General features: G+C 36.4%; 1 long non-coding RNA gene across 1 annotated transcript in view; it reads right to left on the bottom strand.

The window, feature by feature from the left end:
* Nucleotides 1-21,938, bottom strand: part of LOC135939243 (uncharacterized) — a 44,421-nt gene extending 22,483 nt beyond the window's left edge. The window contains exons 1-3 of the long non-coding RNA XR_010574727.1: nucleotides 21,400-21,938; nucleotides 21,193-21,270; nucleotides 20,437-20,540 (exon numbers count right to left, since the gene is read on the bottom strand). This is a non-coding gene — a long non-coding RNA (uncharacterized LOC135939243). The remainder of the gene's footprint in view (nucleotides 1-20,436; nucleotides 20,541-21,192; nucleotides 21,271-21,399) is intronic.
* Nucleotides 21,939-22,931: the final 993 nt, after the last annotated feature.

The raw sequence follows: 22,931 nt of genomic DNA, 5'->3' as shown, positions 1-22,931 counted from the left end.
TAAAATTGTTTAAAACTTCCAAATTTTAACGCCGAACTGTCAGAAGAAAAATTGTATCATTATTTTATTTTATTTTGTATCAATTTTACCACAGATTGATTGTTTCCTCTCGATACAAAGGTGGACCGAAAAATCCCCTTCCTTCCGCTGCTCGTTTCACTTTTCTCCAGGAAAAGGTGTGCGTTGTTTGACACCTTTCGGCGGATCAATCAGTGGAAAAAAACATATCGAATTATATCGCCGCCGCGCTCTTTTTCAGTAGCGTGAGTGACGAAATATTGCAGCTTTTTCTCGTTGTGCGTGAAACGCGATCCTGGCGCAGGTGTCCGCGCATATAGGTGCCGTGTGTTTATTTATTGTGTGTGAAGTAGTGCAGAATGGGCGAATGAAAGAGCGAGTGAGGAGGAAAAAAATAACCGACGACGGAGAGATGCATCGGCTCGGAATCGGATTGCAGCGCCGAGTTTAAAGGGTCCGCACCTCTATCTTAATCTCGAGACAGCTCACTCTGTCTCTCTATACACACACATAAGTGTAACGATGCTTATGCTCTCAAAAAGTTTCATTGTGAACTACTGGCGAGGAACTGCTGCAGACAATGAGTGAGCAGAAAGGGAGCGAAAAGGGATGCTGCTTGACTGTTCTCTCTCTCTCTCGCTAGCGCTTCTCGTGTGCTATTGAGTACATGTCCCGCTGGATTCGATTTAAACTGGGTGAAAAAGGAAGAGCAAGACGAGTGTTTATTTATTTGTGATGGGAATTTGTGCATGTTGTGGAAACTTACAGACCTCACAGACTCATTTATTTTCATCATTATCAGCTGCAAAGTGCTGTTTTTTTTAGAGTAGAATTGTTTTACTTTCCCTTGCTGATTTAACTCTATACCACTACACTAGACATTGGGTAATTTTTCAAAATATCAATTATGATTGTGAACCTCCCGAGCATAAGCAAAACATATTATATTTAAAATTTTACTTACAACACTCTTTAGCATTTTTTAAAATAATTACAAAATCAAAAATCTTGAATAAATAAAAAGTATTTATTTTAAAATTAATTAAAATATATTTTAGTGTTAGTTTTTAATATGAATATATAATTTAAATGAAAGTTAAATTACTAAAAAATTATTTCTCATTGAGAAACTTGTCTTTTACAACTATTAGTTAATTAAAAAGCACAAAACTAGTTCGTTTTTGGCAGGTCGACAACCAACAAGAGAATTATTGTAGGTTTTTTCAAATAAAAATTTTGGAATTACCAAAATTTACCAATTGTGACCCTCATTTGACCTCTGAAAGTATTAAAAACTGCACTAAATGAGAATCGGTAATTTTGGTTAGTATTTTAACAGAAACCACCAGGAAATATTTCAATTGATTTTTAATTTTCAATATTTCTATATTTAGATAAATCTATGAAAATTTTACCTTGGTTTAATTTCAGGTGCTTTTTAAACGTTGGGCAAACCTCTCGTCATTTTTCAGAGGTGTAATGGAAAATATGTCCCGAAAAACTAGACACTTAAGATAGATTTTGACAAGATTTGAAATCAGTGTAACAAATTAAACGTCTTTTTAGCTAAAACTCTTGTATAACAGTCTTTCATTCTAAATGATGTTACGCTAATATAATTTTAAAACAAAATCTCCTCATAATTCCATAGTAAATCGCTCTACAAATATTTCGGTTCGTTTTATGATTTTTTAAATTTCCTCTAAATCATGGCCAAACTTGAAATTTTTATTTAGTGTCTTTCCACAGCTTTGAAAATAATTAATCTAAATTTTAGAACGTACCAAATACATTTTAAATTAATATGCGAATTACAAATTATTTTTTATTTACAAACTTTTAACAAATTTATGATTTAAATTTTATTTCTTACTCATGCGGTGATGCAAAAATGCAAAATTAGTAGATTTTAACAGATCCTTTTTTAAATAATCGTTTTATATTTAGTCGCGTATAGAAACAAATTTTATTGCAATCAAAATTCGTGGCCGAATTTTTAATGATGCTGTAAATTACGTTTTCTTCGAGGGGGCAAGCAGGCAAGGCGTTGCTTTCACGGAGAAGAGCTTGCCAGAGTATAGAATTGTGAACTGCCGTGCGCCGCGAGAGATACATGCGCAGATTAAATTCAAATTAATACGGCAAGAAGCGTGAAATACTCTTTCTCTCGGTGCACACGGAGCGAGAGACGTGTTATTTCGGCTTATTTTCGCGACGTGGTAGCTCGCGGAGATGCAAGCAGCAAACTTATTACGCAAGCCTATCATTAGCTGCTAGATCTCCATACGCCCGCAGCCGCCGCACCAACCGACGGACCGACCGAGCAGAGAAAAATTTTTATTAAAAGCCGCCCGGCCGGCCTCTGATGATGATGTCGGCCTGCTTATATTCCGCCTTCGTTCGTTCGTTCGTTTGCTGCTCTCGGCGCATGATTTGTTTGGGCCGGCGAGGAATTTGCATCATTATCGCGCCATCGCTGCGCCGATCCCCCGACTACCTGGCTACTGTTTTCCATTCAACCTTGCTCGGCCGGCCGATCGCCAACGATCACTATGCTGTCCGTCTGACGTGCCACCTGCGCCCCGCCGATTTCCAATGTATGCATTTTTCCTGCCTGGGAATCGCCCCGAGCCGACTTCAATCAGATCCAAATTTTCCTAATTTATGTCGGCCGCTATGGCCGCTATTATTTTAATTGTTTCCCATTCTGGGAGAGGAGGAAGGAATTATTAACATCGAAAATATTACATTTTTATTTATAATAATTTTTGCCAGCTGCCCTTAAAAATAATGGACCTTCTAGTGCCAAATTATGATTTTCCTGGTGGTTTAAAAATAGTTTAAGTGAATTTTTAATATTTGTTTTAACATTTCCATAGACTATTGAGGGGTAAATGGTAAATTACTTTTGAATCTTTACATTCAGTTCAAATATTGTAATATTCCAAATATTAAAAAAAATTAAAGAATAATGGAAACAAAGTTTTGTATTTTTACAGCTTTGCAGTTAGATTCAAATATAAAATAATATTTGTTTATGCTTAGTTATAGATATGTATTTATTTGATCATTGATATTGAAAGGAAATTTTGCTGAAAAACTTTTAAGATAATTGTAATATGACTTAAGAATAAGTAGTTGTCACGCTTTCGTTATTTATTTGATGAATCAAAATGAAGAGTAGGCTATTCTAGCTGTTTTAAATATTTGAAGGACAATCCATAATAGTTTTTTCTCAAATACTTCTTTGCCATTTTATTACTTTTTTTTAATTTAACATATTTCTTGAACACTTAAAAAATAAATATTAACATTTAAACAAAAATGTAAGCATTTTTTTATTATTCTTAATTTGATATTAGCAAAAGTAATTATTTTAATTCCAAATAATCTATCTTCATATTTTAATATCACAAAAAATTCTTAATTTCGAAATCAAATTCAGGCTGGATTTTTTCCTCTCTGAAAAGCTCGCAAGTTGACAGCAAAGCCAAATTAATCAAATAATTAAATTTAGATTGGATAGGGCTATGCGCGGAGATTAACTCTGGATTGTCAGCTATTAACAGTGAAATTTAAAACTCCGAAACAACTTCTGTAAAGAACAAGAATGTGTTATTCAATTTATTCCTCCCAGAATTGTCACTAATAATAGCTAATCGTTCTAAATCAATTTCCACGCAGAGTGTAATACTTTATTTTTAATTAAAAATATTCTAACAATTTATATGCGTTTATTAAGGAAGCCCCTTCATTCATTTAAATAAATTTTTACGATTGCCTTATATCAAAATGATATTTTTAATTCAATACAACAAATAGCATCCCATTATTAATTTTTAATCGTAATTAAAGTCTCATTTACGAGACCTCAATCTTCTGCGTGCCCATTTCCTTCTTGTCAGAAATGTGATTTTTCACAAGTGCCGATGCAAAATCCAAGCATTTGAATAATTGAAAATATAGCATGTGTGTGTGTGTGTGTGTCCCTTGCCTCACATGCAGCACGGACGGATAATATCGCTGGCTGGCATTCGGCTGTGGAGAAATACATAGGCATAAGGCGCGAGGGAGGCGCGTGCGGAGGGATCGAGTTTTGGTTCGGGGCTGCAGGAGCAGTCGTGTTATCATGACGATTATTATTACTATTGGACGGCGGCGGCGGCGGCGGTGCAAGCAAGCTTTTATATTCCCTAATGTGCCGTTGGTCTCGCGTAATCCAGCAAAAATTTCAAGTCACGTCCGAAGGGGTAATACGAGGGTGAGAGAAAAAGAGAGTCGCTCGCTGGCTGGCTGGCTCTCTCAGCCGGAGCTGGCAGCATGAGTTTTGCTCTCCGCCACCCGACCGACGATTTCACAGAGAGATCAAAAAACTTTTCATCTTGCCTCATCATATATAACATTATTGCAGCCCGGGCCAACTTCCCTTTTAAAAATTATCGCCGTCCACTGGAGCACAAACTGAATTTTCGGCTGCTTTCTGAAACTGCGCTGACAAAGTGAAAAGACGAGCAGCAGGCAAAAGTGCTCTTTTGCACCTGCGGACGCGGACTCTTGGAATTGTGTTTTAGAAGTTTGCCTGAAATTGAATCCTGTCCCACTTGACTATAGAGGCTTATCTAAACCTTCGTTTTTTTTCGACAGCACCTATATAGACAAGGGTTAATTTTGTGAACCTGTTAGTAGAACTTTTTTAAATTTAATATAGTTTAATTTTGACTATATATCAAACTAGAGGTAATAATTAAATACAAATATTGTTAACCTTTTAGAGTAAAATAGTTTAACTAAATTAAATTTGTATATATTTTATTTATTGTAAAAGCAATATTAATAAATTAAATAATTTTTTAAATAATTTAAATTATTTTGCATGATAATAAATCAATTTTTTATTGTAAATTATTGACAATAGATACATTTTTTCGTTTTAAATAAATTTTACTCTACTACCTATCTAATTAAAGCATTTAATAATTAATCAATTTTGTGCCATATGTGAGCTGTAAAATTAACTAAATTTGCTATCTATTAATGTTGCAACAAATAATAATTGTAAATTAAAATAGAGATGGTATCTGTAGGATAGAATCATTTCCTTGCTTAAATAAAGGTAAAAATGTTCTGGCTTAATTCGTGCGTTACGAGAGGGGCACACATTAATTTATATATGAGGTCAGATGCCCTTTACGAAGCTCGCAATTATTTTACTGTCAATCATTTTGTAATATTTAGAGACGTTTTCACTTAAAGCAAAGTGTGAAATTTTACCGATAAATTTCCCATTCAATTTTGATCTGGTTTTAGCTTTTTAATAAATTCCTATCTTATTTTTATATCTTAGAGCACCTGAAAAAGCCCCCAAGAATTTAAATTTAAAATTAATTTAGCTGCCTAACAGGGCTTTGAATTATCCTTATGCTCTTTCCTAATTAATGCTTCATTACATACACGTAAAAATTAAAAATTACCATAAATCTATTTTAAATTAAAACATCTCCAATCTCCAGAGAATCTCTCTCTGGTTTGAAGGCATGCCCCTCGCCTCTTCTTCATACACAATTGAGTCGGATCCGTTACAAGTTTTCCTGGCTAATCCACTCATTATTTTCACTTATGCGCGGCTCCGCGGCTTTATAATGCAGTGATCTGCCGGCATGAGTCGGTTCATTTTTCACAACATTACCCCCGAACCCGAACGGCGCAGCGAGTCGGTTTTCAAAGCAGGCGCGCAGCGTGCGATCTCTCTTCGGCCGCAAAATTCTCAAACAAACGCCGATATTCTCGCGAATAAATTTTAATCCTGCAACACACGCAGCAGCAGTGGGGGAAATAATTTATCTGGTGCCGGCGGAATTAATTGAAATCCGAATGAGAGCCGCCTTTTCCTCCTTAAAGGCCGATAAAAATTATACTGGTTCGAGCAGCAGTTTAATTTGAAGGTTTCACCCCCGGCGGAATAAAAAATAAGAGCCAGCCAGGGAGAGGAGCAAAAAAAACGCAGTGTTTTTTTTTTTGCATCGCGTACAATTGCTGCTGGGGAGGAAGCGGCGTTTAATTCGTCCAATAAATTGTTGTGCGTATGTCTCTTTGGATTTTTTATGGGCGCAATTCAGCCGCGGCTCTATATAACATAGCAGCGGCGTGGGTGATTCAGATGAGTTTTTTAAACAAACCCATAAGGATAAATACCCGGCGCACAACACAACGCGACTCGAATAATTGAAAACTGCAATGCAGATTCATAAAAATTCCTTCAAACGGAATTTGTCCAAGGAAGATAAATATGTAATCTGTTTAGGAAATGTAGGAAAGTTTCAGGATAATCAATTAATTTTATTTATATTATTATGGAAGCATTCAAACATTAAGAATTTTTTAACTTTACTCAGGAGTGCAAAGTGTTCTTATCAAAAATTGTTCTCATCAATAAAGGTAGAGGATTTGGATGTTTATTTATTTTATACATTTTTGTTCTTGCGAAACACAAAAAATTTTATTAAATTTAAAATAATAAAATTATTTTAATACATTCAAAAAGATTTTTATAAAATCTCTCCACCAAAGTTTACAAATGCCTCTTTAAGAGCTGTTAAATTTCTATAAAAAACTGGTTATTTGTGTAAAATACTCGTTTATCACTGCACAAAGCGTAATTCCTGCTCTAATCGAAGGCAGCATTTTCAATTTATGTGGGGCAAAGTGGCAATCAATCAAAGCGGATGCAACATCAGCTGCATGCGATCGTAAATGCACGTTTGATGGCCGATTTGCTGCAGCAGCCGCCGGACTTTGCGCACGTACGACGTCTGCGAAATAATGCTGGCCTGGCTCCTTTTTTCCCTGCTCACATCAGATAACCGCGAAAGAGAGTCAGCGGCGAATTTGAAAAATGTTGCACCGACCCACACACTGCACCCCTCTTTCTTTCTTTCTTGAGGGGGTGAGCGAGCGCCAAGCGAAAAATTTTTCAGTGACGCACGTTCCGCGGGCGAAACAAGCAAGTCGAGTGAGTTTCGCGGCCGAATCACCCACCAGAGAGCTTTTTTATTGCCCTCGCCCGTGAATATGCATCCACGCGCGTGGGGTGCGGCCCGGGGGTGGCCGGGGGTGCAATTGCAGCCTGCCTCTCGCGCGTTATTTTTATTGTTCCTCTTCGGCTGTTTGAAGTCAGCGCCGCGGCAAAACCTTTTAATTCCGACACGCGAGAGGAAAACGCACCGTTTAATACTCGTGTCTCCCTTTAAACGGCACTCCATTTCGCTTGATTAATCTATGCTCCTTGAAGGCTACACATGGAATGATTCATTTGGCCAATTTATTTTAAATAATTGCTGAAATTACCAGCTTATCAATTTAGTACATTTTACAAGACAATCGTTTAATTTGAACTAGCGAATTAAAAATAAGGACAGGCAATATATCTGATTGTGATGGTCTTTTTAAATTGTTCCGCATTTATTTTTCATGACTGAATTTATGGGAGAAATTTACTAATCCATTTGTATATTTTCTTAATAAAATAAAACAAAATATTCAAGCGTTGAAAATTCAAATTGCAGAGAAAAACTGAAAAATTCTTCTAATCCTAAATTGGAGTTCTTCACACCAAAAAATATTTCCCAATTTCCCAAATTTGTGAGTGCCCTGTCTCCTTAATGATTCGCGATGAGAGCGGAGTAAATGAAACACCGACTAATTTTCCAAGAAATTTGATAAAATCTGAAATTAAACTATTTTTAGTCCCGATTTCATCATGGTACATTGTAGAGATAAAATGTTGCTACTAAATTTCACAAACAGTTGACTCAATGAACCACTTACAGAATCAAACATTGCATTATTTTCTTAATGGTTGACCTGTTAAGCTTCACTTTAAAAGGCAGTGCTAAGAATTTAATGGAATTAAAAAAAGGAATAATGACGAGACTTAAATTTTAACAAGGAGATTTTCTCGCAAATAATGGTTCGTTTTAATCGTTGAAATATATATTTTTGGAAATGTTTTCTGTCACTTTTGTTAATAATATATAAGAGATAAATTGGCTGAAACCGAATTTTCACCCCGTAAAATCATTTTTTTAGCGGGATATATTTTCAAATGGTTATTTGATTTTACGTGAGCATCAACTTAAATTTTAATGTAAGAAAATCCAATACTTTAATTGTATAAAAATTAATATTTAGCAAAGAATGCACTAAATATGCTTTATTTATCATTAATTAACTAACCAAAATTATTGTTTAATACAATAAACAATTATTTACAAGATTTAATAATATTATAAATTTTAATTTAATATTTATCGATATATTTTATAATCCTCTTCTTAAATAATTCTATACTTAAGCCATATCTAGATGAGCAAATATGAATCATTTTATTTAAGTAAATCGCGCTTAACTTTAATCCACAAATCGAAATAAAATCGTTTTATAGGCTCTTCACATCTGTATCATCAAGAAACTAATAATTCCATTATACATACAATCATTTAAACATAATTACAAGCTGAATCACAATTGGAATGAAAGGAGAGCCGAATAGAGTGCGACGCAAATCCGAAAACAATTGTTGTACACGGCGCACAGACTTGATCGACAGGCGCGGAGAAAGACGAGATAAATCACTTTTGTCAATTGCACCGCGATCAGCGCAGTAAATAGCAGCTTTCTCCCGAGCGCGCAGCAGTGATTAAAAATAAACAAGAGCCGCACGCAGACAATGAGCCTATCCGCATTTTTTCCTCTTTAATTCTTTCTCGGCGATAAATTGCGTGCGCGGCACATATTCCGTACACAATTCGTGCGCGAGAACACACACACGAATCCAATACTTTCCACACAGCAGCAGCATCAGAGCCAATCGTGGAATTAATATAAAATCTCTCGGCACATACAGCAGCAAAAATGGAACACGCGGCGTTCTCGGAATTTCAAATTGCAGCCGATCCGCGAAAGGGTTTTACTGCGTGTTGACATGACGGAATTCGTGCATGTGCACTCGAAACCATACAGCACATATACTCACACAATTCTTTTTACGGTTAAGAAAAATGTGCTGCAAATAAATATAAAGTGCACTCTGAATTCGAGAAAGACTAAGAGCTAACAAAAAAAAAACTGGATGCTGTGCGTGCAGCGTGTGTATTGTTCGCTGCTCTGGCAGTGATTTATTTATTCGGTCAGGCCTTAAGAAGAGCTCTTTCTTTCTTTCTCTCTCTCGTCAGCGTGTTGTGATGCACTTAATTGCCCGCGCTTTGCTCACTTTGTATTATTTGTTTGTTTGTTTATGTACTGCAATTGCACCCCTGCGCTGAATCTTAATTCGATGACGACTTGCTATTGACGAGTGGCTTAATTGATTCGCTCATCGCCTTTGACTGCTTCAACTATTAGATTAAATTAGCATGCTTCTCACTTGGCATTTCTATCCGTGTTCTTTTTAATGTTTTATCAATGCCGTGTGTGTATAAATTGCTTACTTATGTACATATTTGGTATTTTATAATTTTTTAACCATGTACTTAAATTTACAGTAGAAAACTAACTACAAAAAGAGAACATTTAATGCTTGTTTTTGAGTAAGCATTCTTTTCAGAGTGTACCACGTTTTGTCAAAAATAGTACGAAAGCGTCCAATGGATGCCTATAAATGAAATAAAATTAGAAAAAATACTTCTAAATTTATAATTACGTGTTTGAATAAGATTTTCCTATGCTGTGTTTGATGATAAGAGTATTCTTCCTATCATCAACAACTAACTCGCATCCAAAGCAATTAAAGATGTAGTCTTTTCCGTCTGAGCTTCACTACAACTCTTTGTTTTAAAAAAAATCTGCATGGAAAATCTTTTTTGAAAAAATTAAAAACCGGTTTTAAATAAAATGTTTCCCTTAAGGCAAGACCAGGTTGATTTTACTCTATATTTAAAAAAAATTATTTTAATATCTTTGATAAATTTAAGTTAATTACCAATAAAATTTAAAAAAAACATGATAATTTGAACCGCAATCACCTCACAAGCTCATTTTTATCCCCATTGAGTTCACCATTTTATTTTATTTAATTGGCCCAAAACATGTTAAAAAACAAAAAGAATCTTGCAAGGATATTCAAAAAGCTTTCCTTCAAAATCCTCTTTTTACCTTGAAATACTCTTAATAAATTGGAAAAGAGCAAATATTTTCCCAGAGGTTGGCGTTTAATTTGCGAGAAAATCGGCCGCAAAGTTAATTATTTCCACGATGGAAATTTACACTCATAATTTGCACAGAGAACAATCGAAATCAAGCAAAAAACTGACTAATATCACTTAACTTTTTATTAATTAAAAAAATCTGAAATTTAACTGTTATGCTTTATGCTTATTCGAAACTAAATCTTATAAAAAGTCGAGACATCTCATCGACAGCTCCTCTTTAGCTAAGAAAATTGACCTGAGCCATACTCTCTCTACTGATAGGCATGCCCAGAAATGGTTCCTCTTTTAAAATATATATCCAAAACAAATTAAAATTTATAATCCTCATCACGGAGATTTGAATCAGGCGTGTACTCATTCGGCCAGCAGGCCGTGGAGCCGATCAAAGAGTGAATAAACTCATCTCTTAGCGGTCAATCGGAATTCGGGATCGCCTTATGCGTATAAAATAAGTGCGAGAGACGCCAAAGTCGGTGCTACCGAGGATTTTCATTCCGAGATCTTATTTTATACGCGCGGCAAGATCGAGAGGCTCTTAATGAAGCCGAGATAAAAAAAATATACACACACACACACACAATGTCCGAAAGAGAGGGACTGCGGTGTGTGTCCATATAATAAGGCAGCATAGCAGCGGCAGTATTTTCGGTCGGCGGTCGAGTTTTAGTCATCGAACGCGCGACAGAGAGCTTTTTTATATCTCTATCTGCGTAGTCAGATTTGAGCTAGTACGCAATTAAGGAATGGAACACGGGAGCTGCCTTTATTCGCTTCCACACACCGATAATAAATTTTGATATTTTATAGGACCACAATTTTATATGTACACATATATATTTTTCGTGGCTCGGCGCAGTCTCTCCATAAAAAGCGTAAACTCTTCTCCTCTCTCGTCTTTTTCAGCATCTCTCCTTGAATTTTTATTCTTTGCACACATCGCTCGCCGTAATTGCTAATTAAAAACGGCGCACAAAGGTGGCCCCTGCCTTCCTTGCGCGTGGATTATAAATTAAATCACCTGCCAATTATTTTTCGCCGCCGAGACATTTTGTAATTTTTTTCCCCAGCGGAAGTGGACTTCTCATGGCCGAGATATATGTCAGGGCGCGTGCAAACGCACCTGCCAGGCCACTCTGCAGTCAGTCAAGGTGCAACCTGCGTCGAAACACCTTCCCTGAGATTACGCCACCTGATGCACGTGGGGCTGCGAATTAAATCTAATTTCCGAACGCCAGTTGTTGTCTTACACGCTTGTTCCTGTGTGCCAGCGGCAGAAAAAAAGCGGAAAAAACCGCTGTTGCCACCGCGACGGTTTTTCAGATTCCGTCGCGCTGATAAAAAAGCTGCTCTTTTTCCGGACACGCGCGAAACACATGGTCCGCACATTCCTCATACTAAACTAAAAAGTGCTTCACATTTCTTGATTCGCTTATGCCTTTATTAATTAGTGTTTCTAAATATTTTCACGGGAGTCCACTAATTAACATCTCAATTTTGCTTTTAAAGTGCAATAAAAATATTAAACATGAACGGTAATTTTGTTCTGAAACTATTAGGCTTAATTTTACCAAAAACGCCATTGAGAAAATTTCGATTGTCCCAAATCTGGATTTGGTATTTTGGAATTTTTTGGTTTTTCTCCATCGTCAGTAAAATAAAAATAGAACACGGTTGCACTCGTCTCTTCAAATGGAATAACTATCCTCTCTGTTGACCCTAAAGTGGTACATCAGAGGTCATTAAAATCAATTTTTCAAATTGGAAGTAACATTTTAAAATTAAGGTATTGTTTCTTTCTTTTGATTTTGATATAGTTATTTATACAGCGCAAAAAGTTAATTAAAATAAGTCATATCTTGTACGGCACTTTTGCCTCAAATTTTAGTTAAAAAATTAAAATCTACGAAAGAAGAGTGCTTTTCAAGTTGCAGAAAAAATAATATTTGTTTCTAACTGGCATCAATCTACAATCTTAGAAATGGTGTTGCTTTATAACAGGATATTTTTTCTTTGTTAATGTAAATTTCTTTTATTGTGATTTGCTATAAATATTACTAATTCCCACCTGAGTTAAAAAATTATTTTAAAATATTTGTTTCTCAGTTGAATTGAAAGCAACATTATTTAAAAAAAAGTGCATATATTAAAAATTCAACAACAAAAATAATGAATCACCTTTAAATTTATAAATAATGGTTAATATTGTAATTATAAATAACTTAAAAATAAATTAATTTAATGTTTTATTTCAAAATATAAAAATGTTTTTCAAATTTTATTTTTAACAAGATTTAAAAAAAGCAACTTATTAATACTATAAACAAATAGTTTTTTAACTTATGTTATAAAAAACACGTGCTTTTGTTTGTCTCGGACAGATTTGAAATAATTAAACAAAAAGACTATATTATAGACAAATAGAAAATAAAAAATTTCAGGAACATTTGGCTTATCCTCAAATATTTAAATATGTTGGACCGTTCCTTTTGTTAAAAAAATACTGAACAGCAATATGTACTGAACAGACAAAATAAAAACTGTTTGACAGGAGATTTAACGATTCAAAATCCGCAAATCCTTTATCTTGGCTGGCTTGGTGCTTTGCAAAATCCGGCGCTGCTTATGTTTCATTGGCCTTTGGAGCCCATTAAACGTGAAAAGCTGTCTGTTGAACGCGGGGAGAGAGAGAAGAGCGCGGCTCGCAATATCTGCAATTCTAATCTGAGAAAGGCGGCCGAGTCATAAAACAATATAATATTTAATCCTCGTGGCGGCCTGACTAAACACAATATCAGTAGCTTGCTTTTTACGTCGTGAGCTGAAAAGGAAAAAAAGAGTCGTGATGCGTGCACCGAGATTGATTAATGCGATAAGTCTAATTTCTTTCTACTCGATCAGCTACTGAACTACTCAGTGCAGGTGGGTGCAGGTGCTGCTGCTGCTGCGAGGAATAAATAAAAGCTGCTGCTGATGCTGCTGATGCTGGACCTTCTCAAAAGCACTCTCTGCGCTGTCTGTCTGCCACTCTCTGACAGACAAATTCCTTTCACAGCTCGGCCTTTTATTCTCCAATGTTTATCAGCCAGATAAAATGTACGACGAGTGAAGTGCCGAATTCTCTGTTTCGGCCTCTTCACCAGACCCTTTTGCCGCTGAAAACGATCTCTCTTAATTCAGCACCACTTCCTCCCAATATGAATTTTGTACTATACCATTCCAGAGAAAGAGAGCACATCTCTTCATGACTTGGAATGATCGAGTACGCTCACCGGAAAAAAAGGTTTTCATTTGGTCGTAGACGTGTTTCATCAAGCTCTGTGAATTCAGCAGATTGAATGGTTTGTGTTTCTCAGCTTCAGTTTCCCATGGGCGAATCCAATGAGTTCGAAATAAACATCAAACCCCCGAAAAATTACTTTCTAAATGGCGGATTTAAAGCTACAATTATCTAGATAAGCATTAAGCATTAAATCTATGTATTTACAGGAAGTGGCTGAAAAAATATTTTTTTAAATAGTGAGAACTATCTAAGCCTTGTTTGAAATTATATTTTATCAAACAATAAATATAGAGTGTTCTCGAAGGATTGGAGTTAAACAAATTTATTGATCTCTATTAAGAAAAAAGTAAATAAATTTCTTTTAAGAATATAGATTATAGCTATATATTTTTGGAAAAAATGGATATTAATTTAACATGTATTTTATTCATTTTGATTTTAGCACATTGTAGAGTTCCAAATCTAAAAAAAATCAAATAATTTTATCTACTTTTCTGCCATCTTTCACACCAGTTAAAATATCAATAATGATAAAAAATGTCTTTGGTTCTAACGAAGGAATAAGCTGTATAAATTTACCTAAAATTTATAATAAATCCAACTCTCATCGCTACAAAAATAAAATAAAAATACATTTTTTTTAATTTCAATTTTCCAAGTTCCCCTCAATTATTTGATTGTAGAAAGAATTTTCCCTTTAAAGAATAAAAAAGATATAACAATAGCCAAAGCAGCAGCGTGAGGCAACCCTTTTCTTCTTTTCCGAGCACATGTCACTTCTGTAATTAAAAAATTTGCCGCGTTAGCAGCGAGAGAAAGAGTAAAAAGGAGAAACAATAATTTTCCACCCCATCCAGCGGCGGCCCGGGCACGTCTCCGCGTGCTCCTGCCCTGCCCGGCGAGGCAGGAGCATAAAAAATTTCCCTCATTTCTTTATTTATTTTGGCCGCGGCTGCGTGATAAATTTTCCCTTTTCTTCACAGGTGTCCACGAATTCGAGAGGGTCTACCCTTGAGTCTGACGCGAGGAATGCTGCACCCTCTCTTTTATTTTTCCAAATGAAATATATATTCGAATGCTCACGCAACCAAGACAGCAGCAGCAGCAACAAAGAGAGAGAGGAAAGAAAAATCTGGCAGTAATTCATGTCGCTTCTGGATGGTCTATGGATTATTCCGTTCATTAACAGCGCAGCAACCCTTTGATTGCGCCCCCAAGACCCTCGCACGCTGCTGCTGCTTTAAGGCTTCATTAACTCTGGCACCACTTAACATGGGGAGCGAAAAAGGGAAAGGGGTGAAAGTGTTTATGCTAAGTGCGTATCATGCTCCAAATTTCTTAATCGCCAGCTCTGCCACTTAGTTTTATTCGTGTGCTCCAATTTCTGGATGTTTTCAAAATTATTTTTAGGTCAAAAACGGTAGAGGAGCTCCCTGATTGGTTCCTCTTCCACCACTTTTTTAAACTTCCAATCAGAACTGATGATTTTGTGGATTAGACCAATCAGAACGCCTGGAGAGGTTCCCCCACTCCTAAATTCAATTGAAAAGGCGCCAAAACCACCAGAAATATGAAAAGATTTTTTTTAAATTTTATTTCATAACTTTTTAAAGCTACCGGTTTTTAATTAAATTATAGACTTAAATAATAGGTTTTTAAATTCAAACGACAGGCATTTTTTAGGAAAGCAGAAGTATATATAATTTGGCCCCTTTCAAATAATCCTTTCTGGCGTCCGTGATAGAAGAGAAGACGCATTATTTTTTTCATCCTTCTCCTCCTCGCGGTGTGTATAAACTAGTTCCATAACTCAAAATCCATTCCTTTTTATTTCAAAAAGTTATAAAATTAAAAGGTTTTCTGCGCGACGGGGCGTCCCGCCGCGCCGAGAAGAAAAGGTGTTCGCTCAGTGTTGGTCACATATACATACAAACACCCGTATAAATAAAGTTCCAAAAGAATTAACTGCAGAAGCAGAGGCAGCAGAGAATGAGAGAGACGCGCGGACGAATCGAGGGAGCACGCTGCTTTTATTCTTTATTTGGGCTCAGTAATTCATTTTTAATTTCACATTTTGTTTTATGGCCTCTTCGGCCTGCGCGTGGAATGAGTTTTCCTCGTGTTCCGAGAACAATATGCCGCTGCTTTACCTGTGTGCTTTTTTTCTCCTCTCTGTGCTCATCCGCAGCTCGTCTGCCACATCAAAGAACTCGAATTATAAATATATGTGTATATATTGCTGCCGCCGAGTGCGCCTCGTGTCATGTACACTTCTTTTTATTACGTTACGGAACGGACATTTTTTCGTCTGCTCGTATGTGCTGTCGCGCGCGACTTTTTGTTCCTGGAAATGTTGCACTTTATTGTGATCGCCCCGGCTTCTGGCTGGCTCTGCTCGTCGTCTAGACTGACAAAGGGGTCCGTGAGATGTGGATAGATTATTTCCTCGCCAGTTATATAGCTTAAAATTTGATAATTAGAATTCGATTTAATTTTAAATTACTCTAACCCCATCAGAGTCACAATTGAGTAAACAAATTACGAGGTACAGTACTAATTCTATAATTGATAATCGGACACAGTATAATATTCATAATTTTAGTTTTAATTAAAATAAAAATTCATTGAAACATTAGTAAATTTAAATTTAAAATGCCAACCTGCTTTAAATTTAAAAATATTTATTAATTCAAAATATATTTGTGACTGTCATAATCATCATTATTTAAGTTTGAAGCAATTATTGTTTTATTTAAATGCTTTAATCTTCGGACATGCACAACTTTAATCAAGACTCAAGCATCCGAGGGAGCAAACCAAAAGCGGAAAATTAGCTTAGGGTCACGAACAACAAACGCAACTCGACCAAAAACTAAAATGCGAGAAGACGAGGAGCCTCCTTTCTTTGTTAACCTGCAGAAAAGCAAATGTTTGCCGAATGGGAGTGAATACACAGACATATACGCATTCGTTTAAAGGGCCGTGCGCGGATAATACGCCGCGCACAGGAGCAGCATCCCTCACAAAATCCTAACGGACCCGTCGCTCTCCTTTGCCGCTGCAGATGTGGAGGGAAATTTATCTGGATCTCCGGCAAAAGCCAGTCTCTTTTCTATGACCCTACTAACACAAAGGTGGTATGTCTGCCGCTCGGATGATTCCTCTTCTTTCACAGGCGATAAATTACCAGAGACATCAATGCTCAAAGCCAGCTACTTTCGCTTCCCCTGCCTTCCCAGCAGCGGCGATATTATAAATTTGCCATCATTTTATTTCATTGCGACGCACATATAGAGGCTGAAAGGGTTAAAACTGGCCCGCAACCGGCTGTTTTCGCCGTCTTTTTGCCGCGCAGCCATCACTTGCGAGAATCTCAACCGAAAAGCTGTCTCGGCCGATGACAAAAGAGGTGTTTTCCCCAATTACGCCGAGCTCATTTTCCCGACGGCATTCAAAATAATTCCTCGGGAGATGTATACGAAAATCTATTTGAAATGATCTAATCGTGAATTTAAAAGAAAGAAAAAAATGCAATTTAAGTGGATCGATCCAGGGAGACAACTGAAACTTATTTAAATTAATGCATTTAACATTAAAAAATAAAATTGTTTAATTTTCTCCAAAATTTCCAGCGCTTGACCACATTTTATTGGCAGATTTCGATTCCTCTCGTTGAAATCTGTCCAACAGCGTATGAAACCTTTCAGGGAAACTCTTTTTTTTTGTGAAATAAAATCGGATTTCAAGTAAGGAGACGGTCCTTGCCATTTGGAAAGCGTGCTAAACTTTGCAGAAACTTTTATAAAAAAAAAATACTCTGCTACTTAGGTCAATTTTGGCTTCAACTTAATCCTAAGAAATGAGTAATTGCATTGGCAATAAGGATTTTTCATGCTTTTACGGTATCAAATCTCTTTAAGATGCACATCAACGTCAATTTTATATTTTATTTAGTTTGGCTGCAATTTTCACCCTAAATTTCTTTCAAAATTTATTTAAGACACCCAAATTATTTTGAATTTCCATAATTAATTAAAATCAAATAATTTAGCTGTCCATACACAATTCAATTTTCAAATTAAATTAAAATACGATAGCTAATGTCCATGTTATTCTCAGACAAGTGTCTTCTTGAATTTGCGGCGGTTCTGTGGTGGTGACGGGAAGCTGCACAAATTAGTCCAAGGCGAGGAAAAGATTGCGCGTTTGTACCGTCGTCAGAGAGAGCAGAGCAGGTCGAAAATCCAGAAAGAAAAGTGCAGCTTGTTAAGCTGGCGGGCGGAAAAGCCGCCCCCGGCCAAGAGCCAATTGGCGCACCCCAGCACTTTGTTAAAAAAGTTAAAAATAAGGCGGTGACGCTCGGGGACGATTATTTCAGCGCGGCGGCGGCGGCAGCGGGAAATTAACGTGCCTTTCGTTCCGCTGCTCGGCGCCCGCGAGAAGAGAGAAAGAGAGAATTATGGCAAATTGCAAGAAAAATGCGCCGCTGCTGAAAATGAGCGAGCACAGGCCTGCTGATGTGCGGTAATTTCAGTCGCTTAATGCACTCCGTGTCCTTATTTCATCCATCCCTCGCAGCTAAAAAGGATTCACTTTTACGACTTTTAAACTCGACTCCACTCTCCTAGCTTTTTATCCGGCACGCCGCTCGCTCTCGCATTTGAATATCCCTGCGCGCTCTGCTCTGCTCTGCTTTGCCAGTGAGCAGTAATAATAATAATAATAACTCCCCGGCCGGCGCTGTATTTCTTTAAGCAAACACACCCCTTGCGCTTAATTCCATCATGCTCTCCGATATTAAGCTTCAATCTCGTGTATTGCTTCTCCTCGCGAGCGCGCGCGCGTATGTGAGAGTGTATAATATATAAATGCAGCACCGCCGGATCGACTAACTCTCCGGATGCACTTAATTTGAATATTCGCTCATGATCAGACGCTTTGAGAAAAGCATGTTCCCTCTTTTCCTTTTGCATCGCAAAGCTCTCTTCTTGATTTAAAATATATAACATAGAGCAGCAGAGCAGCGCAACGCAAACACAGCGCAAACGAGACGGCGTCAATAAAATGGATTAGATCTATCAGATTTGTTTCGGGAAATTAGCAGTGCAAGGACGGATTTCGCAAAATTAAATTGGACGGATCAAGTGCAATTGAGCTGCACTATTTATATTTTTACTCTTTATATCCATTATACTTGAAATGATCTTTTAAGAAATTTAGGTTGTTTTGAGCCTTTCAAAATATCCATACAAAAATTCCTGTGATTTTTTGCTCAGAAATAAAGGACACTTTAAAAATCACAGTTTTTTTAGTAATAGAACGTATTATTTTGTTCGTGTTACACTTTAAAAATTCTTTTTGTTTTGTTTGGATTGATAAAGTCAGTCTGGAAATGGCAGTTTTTAAAATCTATCATTCACTTAAGAAATTATACCGATCAAATATACTAAAATTTTAGGCTAAATTAAAAAAATCTGAATCATTATTTTCGCCAATTTATATACGATGTGGGAGAATATAAATCTAATTAAATTTTTTCTCCTCCATATATCTGACAGACGATTTGAACTATTATCTAAAATTAACCTATAATTACAATTATAATTTACATTATAATTTAATGTGCAAATCGAGAAGAAATTGCTTTTGTTCATAATTAGATGAGACAATGAAAACAAAAACAACTATAATTTCCGATTAATTCGGTCTGGAAACGTCATAAATCATTTTTCTATACTGAATACTGGATTCAAATTCTTAGTAAGTATATATGTTAGGGTAGGGTTTTGGATTATTAATAGATAACTCAATCGCTTACATCGGTAGATTATATTATTTTAATTAATCGATTATATCTGACACAGCAAATACTTAACAATATATAATTAATAGAAGTCATTATTTTTACTAATCTTTTTTGCAATTTTTAGCAGCATGCAATAGTTGAACAAAATATTTAAATGATTCAATACATAAAAGCATAAATTAAAAATTTAATTATAAAATAAATTTGGTAAAAGTTTGAATTTTTAATAAAAATGTGTAAAAAAACTCCAAGAAGTAAATTATTATTTTTTTATAAATTTAAACATGCATTTTCTTCAAATTTTAGTAAATACAAATCATTTCCAGCATGGAGCGCAAAACCTATCGACGACAAAACGGTAAAAAAAGTCTCAGCGCGATTTGAACTGTGTGACTCCCGAAAAGGCATCTCGATCTTCTCTCGCGCGCGGCGGTGGCGTCTAACGAGTATAGAATCGGTTTTGACAGTGCACACGAGGAATTCCAGCGAGTGCTTGATAAATTAGAATGACAAGGAATTTGGTCGGAGGCGCATGCAAGCAAGCAAGCAAGCAAGCAGAGATCACGTGTTCTCTAGACTTTTTGAGGTAGCGCGCGCGGCCTCTTCAAAAGGCAAACACCTTTTTAACTTATTATTGTTGTAACCTCAGCTGGAAGAAATTAACCTCTATGAAGCGGATCGGATAAAAATTTATTTACGCCCGGGTCGTACGCCGCCCGCTCTCTGAAAACACGGCCAGCCGGACTCCTTTTTTATTTCGGCCCGTGATAGACGCGCTGGATAATTTATTTCGTGATATTGATATCACACACACACACACACGCGCGGCCGAGGAAAAACAGCATTATCAAATGAACAATGTACCGGTCGGCAGTAACATAAATTTGGCCGCAATTTGTGTCAAATTTAATGGCGCTAGAATTCGGTAATGGTGCCCATAAAAAATATAAAGACCGCTTGGGCCCTTCTTTTCACGGTGGACACGCCGGATTCTCGAACAGCTGACGACCTTCATTTGAATGGTCATTCAAAACAAAACGCGGCCGCGTGTTTTCTTTTAGCTCGCGCTGCGCCTACACCGAAAGGCAAGAAGAAAGAGAAAACGCCAAATGAGCGAACGCACTCACCGAGAGAGGTGCAGAGGCAGCTGCCCGTCTGTGCAAGGTGCTGCTCTTCTCTGCACTCGACGAGCTTTCCCAATCGCAAGGTGCTGCCCAGAAAGTCAGCAGGTCTGAAATTGAACAAAAAAATAAACGTTGAAAAATTTGGAAAGCTGCAAGTAGCACAAAAAATATTAAATTATTGTTGAAAATTTGTTTTAAAAATGTTGCAATTTTATGTTTTGAACTGATAGGGGCAAACGGATCAGAAAACATAAAGAAAACTTATTTTTTCAGCAATTCACCAGTTGCATAAGTTAGTATTCGAAGCCGCCAACAGATGGCGCCACCGTATAATTTCGTAATAAATTTAGTTTTAGCGCACTTCCGCTGCGATTTCAGACTCAATCCTTCTACTGTGCGTTCTTCACTTAATATTCTTTCTTTTGACGTGCTGAAAACCAAAATCGGTCAAGCCAATCGTCGCAGAATCGAGAAATACTATTTTTTGAAATGTAAAATCTTTTCAATCGTTTCTACAGCGAATGGCTGGACTGATTTTGATTTTCAGCACGTCAAAAGAAATTATATTAAGTGAAGAATGCACAGTAGCTATATTAAGTCTGAAATCAAAGCAGGAGTGCTTTAAAATTAAATTTATTACGAAAGTATTCGGTGGCGCCATCTGTTGGCGGCTTCAAACACTAAAGGCTTTAACAACTAGTGAATTTGGCAAGTTTTTTCCAAAAAACAAGCAAATCACAAAAATATGTTCAAACTTACGGCGCTTCAGGCTGTGTTGAAGCTGTTCGTCTGCGTCTCTGCACTCGCTGGACCCACCTTTGGAGGACTCATCAAATTCTGAGAACAAGGCGACAGCAAAAAATGATATCCATAGAGAGTGCGCATTTATTAAAATAAAAAATAAAAATCTGAATGAACGAACGAAGGCGCGAGAGTATGGTGAATGGAAAGCGTAAATACAAATACCTCATTGCCTCGCGTTTGGGCTGGTGTGCATGCGAGGATGAGTGCGCGCTTTTCCTCGCCAGGGTGGGGTTGCCCAAGGTACTTCTCAGTCAGGGCGGACTGCTGCTGCCGCTGCGCTGGCACTGCCGGCCTGCTTTGAGATGCCTCGGCCGCGATATGCGCGTGTAGGCCCGCAAAGTACCTGCCGAGATGCTCGCGTTGTGGGCACAGCAGTCTCTCTCTCGAGAGAGCAGCAGGGTTCGATGGGCGGCGCCCCGCACTCTCATCCCGAGGGCGCGCCGCCTTGACAACACACACACACACACACATGCCCTGACGCACTAACGAAGGTGACAGCACGCCCTGAAATGAGCCGCCTTTAATTAGCTGCTAACAGCGAATTTTTTTTTGGTTTAGTTTAATCGCAATTGCACACCTGCCTTTGAATGACAAAGGCAGAAAGGAATGCATTCGATTAGTCACATGAATTTTTAATATATTAAAATTGAGTTTAAAGAAATTTACGCGTAAGCTCACAAACAAAATCGATTTTCCGTCATTTTGCTTTTGCTCGGTTTAAAGGGGAATGATGGTGATTTTTGTTTTTTAAAGTAGTGATATATTACGAAAAGTTAATCCTAAACTGACCATTTTTTTCATATAATTCTGACCAAAAGTGTCCCAAAAACCAATTTTTGTAATTTTACTGGTTAACGCCCTCTTTTTTAGCAAAGAAAATTAATTGCTTCAGGGGTGAGAAAAATTATGAAAATTTAATTGGGAAAAAATAAAAATTGTGCTTTTTGAGGCCTGAAATATATTTTTTGTTGTTGAAAATAATTAAAACCAGGCTTCATCCTCGTTGTCAATTAAAAAGAAATTCGTCTTCTTTATTTCTCGACCATATATATATATATATATATATATATATATATATATATATATATATATATATATATATATATATATATATATATATATATATATATATATATATAGTTATTTATTCAAAAATTGCAGATTTTCAAAGCGGTTGTGTTTGGCCTCATTAAAATTCGCCAGTTGATAGTGGCGTCAAAATCTTCCTATGTTAAAAAAGCTTATTAAATTCCCACTTTTTTCCTCTTGAACAAATTTTCTCAAATTTACTAATTTCGCACAAAATTCGTCTGAAGATTTCAACTGTCCGTTAGAGAACCTTTAAAATTTTGTCGTTTTTTATTTGCTTTAATTTGGTAACAGTCACTCAACTCTATCTATTTTTTAAGATGTATTTTTACAAATAATATTAATATCGCTTCAAGTTATATAGGCATCACACATATTGTGCGTTAGGTAATTCTTAATTTTTATGAAAAATTCAGCCAGACTTTCAAAATTTTAATGATTTTTTATATTTTTGTGTAATCATATAATATATTTTACCATAACTTAACTTTCAGTCAGGTTCTATCTTTAGCTCATGAAAAATTGTGTTTTAAATTAATATTTTTCAACTCAAAATTATATCAAAGAAATAAAACATTGAACCAAAAATTATTTAAAATATTAAA

The sequence above is a fragment of the Cloeon dipterum genome, chromosome 3 (genome assembly GCF_949628265.1).
Source record: "Cloeon dipterum chromosome 3, ieCloDipt1.1, whole genome shotgun sequence".
Taxonomy (NCBI): domain Eukaryota; kingdom Metazoa; phylum Arthropoda; class Insecta; order Ephemeroptera; family Baetidae; genus Cloeon; species Cloeon dipterum.
This window is presented reverse-complemented; position numbering and strand designations above follow the sequence as displayed.